We start from the raw sequence: 2,446 nt of genomic DNA on the forward strand, positions 1-2,446 counted from the left end.
TGCCGGGCTTGTCTGCTTATTTGAGTTCACTTGTCCTTTGTCTTTCTCTAAAACATCCCAGCTAGCAAACTAGTGACTGCAGTCCCAGATTGGAAGTTGACAGTACAAAAGAACATAGAAATAAAAGTCTGGAATGTCATGGTGACTAATGAGAAAATCACTGTCAGTGGCCATGGTATTGCTGACCACGTGTCTTAACCAAGCTGATTCAATGACGTCTTCAGCAGTGGTCTATGCAGAACTTGCTTGGCAGATTCCGAGCTACAGAGTCCCTGTGACTGCAGGGGACACTGGGCTTGGGTGGAGCTGACCCCCTTCTCCCACGAGACAGGCAGTGTCCCTTCTGTCAGACAGCCCTGACACATCTGGGGAGATCTAGAAGCTTACTGCTCACACAGACCAGGAGCATGGCCCAAGACCACCCCAGGCAGAGTCCAAAAGATCATCCCAACCAGAAAAGTGCTGAGTATGGCAGCCTACACTTGGCCTCCCGGTGCTGCAGGAAGCATGCATCTGTACGTACATATAAACACAGACCCTATCTCAAATAACCAAAGCAGAAAGAGCTGGGGTGTGACCACGTGGTACAGCGCCTGCCTGGCAGTTCAAAGCCATGAGGTTATAAACACCCGTGCCACCAAAAAAGACAGATGTGGCGACATCCCTGTGTAGTCCCAGCTCCTCAAGAAGTGGGGACTGGGGTGCGCCTGCTTACAACCGGCACAGGCAGGAGTGGGCTGGGGACATGGCCGAGGTTGGTGCCTGCCTGTGTGGTGCCGAGTTGAAGCCTTTCCACGCACTGGTTTCTGGTGTAGAGGGTGTGGATTGTAGCTGGAGACCAGGTGTGGCTCACTGCAGAAGGCTGGCGGTCAGGCTCAGTTCTGCCCAGTGCCAGCAGGCGGCGCTCACCCGGTAGGATTAGGTCCTGCCCCATGCAGGCCTGGTGCCCAGGAGTCCTCCCTGCCACAGGCTCTTGTATGTGACCGGCGGGCCTCCGCTGGCTCAGTGTGCTGTCGGTTCTTGCCCCGCAGGACTACGTGCTGGCTGTGGACGCCTACCGTGCAGTCATCGAGTACCACCCGGAGCAGGAGCCACAGCTGCTGAGCGGGATTGGCCGGATTCTCCTCCAGGTGCGCAGGGTGGGGCCTGGAGGAGCTCTGTGCTCGGAAATGAACTTCAGCAGGATAAACTCTAGTGCAGGAGGATGGGCAGTGACACAGCAGTGCTGGGGCTGACATGGGCAGGGGCGCGGTGTGGCAGGCTCGGCAGCAGCCGTGGCTTGGCCGTGTCGTCCTGCTGGCTTGTGTGAGCCCAGCGCCGGCCGCCAGGAGCGGTGCTGCAGGTTTTCTGGGTTGCACTGAGGAGAGCTGGTGGGAAGCTGTCAGTGCCACCGCCGCTGGGGATGTGCGGCCCGGCTAGAGACGTGTGCTTGGGCTTAGCTTAGAGACGGTGCTCTGGGGACAGAACACCAAGGGAGGAAGAGCTTCGCCTGGACAACTAGAAGCTCTCCTCACAGTAACTTCCCGAGGCTGAAGAGCAAAGCCTGCGGCCATCTGTGGGCCGTGTCTCCAGGGCACCTCGAGCTCTCTGGGACACCTCCCTGGCAGACACCCATACGGGAAGTTCCGCGCCAGGACAGGGTTAGTGCAGTGGTCCTCCTGCATCCGCTAGACGAGAGTGTCGCCCTCAGCCACATCTCCAGGCCACAGAGCCCATGCCACGTCACCTCCTCAGGGCCGATGGGCACGGCCGCCCCTGCAGGTTCCCGCGCATCCTGGGCGCCTCCCGTAGTGCACCAGGCCTTCCTGCGCTCCGTGGATCGGACCTGGCGTTGGTTCACCCTGTGACTCCGCAAAGGACTGCAGCGCTGGGCCGGGCCTGGGTGCTGCCACAGCACCAGTGCTCCCCCAGCGCCCTCTGGCTCTTGCAACTCCCCCAGCAGCTGCCCACAGCCCTCCTGAAGCTGGCCTCTTCTGCCACCTTGGTGCCACCTGTCAGCCTGCGCCAGGGCCCCCGGGCTCCGCGCTTGCCCAGGCTGCGCAGCTCAGTTACTCTCGGTCTTCCATCCTCCCTCCAGTGGCCACAGCCAGAGCCGTGCCACCCAAAGCTAGATGCGTGTGCCGTGGGGCTCGTTTCATTCCCGGAGTGAACACTGCTGTCAGGAGCAGAGAAGCATGAGGGAGCTGGGGCCAGGTGCTGTCCTCAGTCCACTGTGTTGACCGTGGAGACACAGGAGCCAGCGCTGACGGACAGGCAGGGGAGGGTGTGCACAGCAGAGCAGGGGCCGAGGTGTGGAGACACAGGAGCCAGCGCTGACGGACAGGCAGGGGAGGGTGTGCACAGCAGAGCAGGGGCCAAGGTGGGGTGCGTAGCCAGGTCGCATGCCGGGCCGTGTCACCAGGCCGGTGCCACCTGACCTCAAGGATTGCTACAGAGCTGAGTGCCC

The sequence above is a fragment of the Dipodomys ordii genome, unplaced genomic scaffold (genome assembly GCF_000151885.1).
Source record: "Dipodomys ordii isolate 6190 unplaced genomic scaffold, Dord_2.0 Scaffold115, whole genome shotgun sequence".
Taxonomy (NCBI): Eukaryota; Metazoa; Chordata; class Mammalia; order Rodentia; family Heteromyidae; genus Dipodomys; species Dipodomys ordii.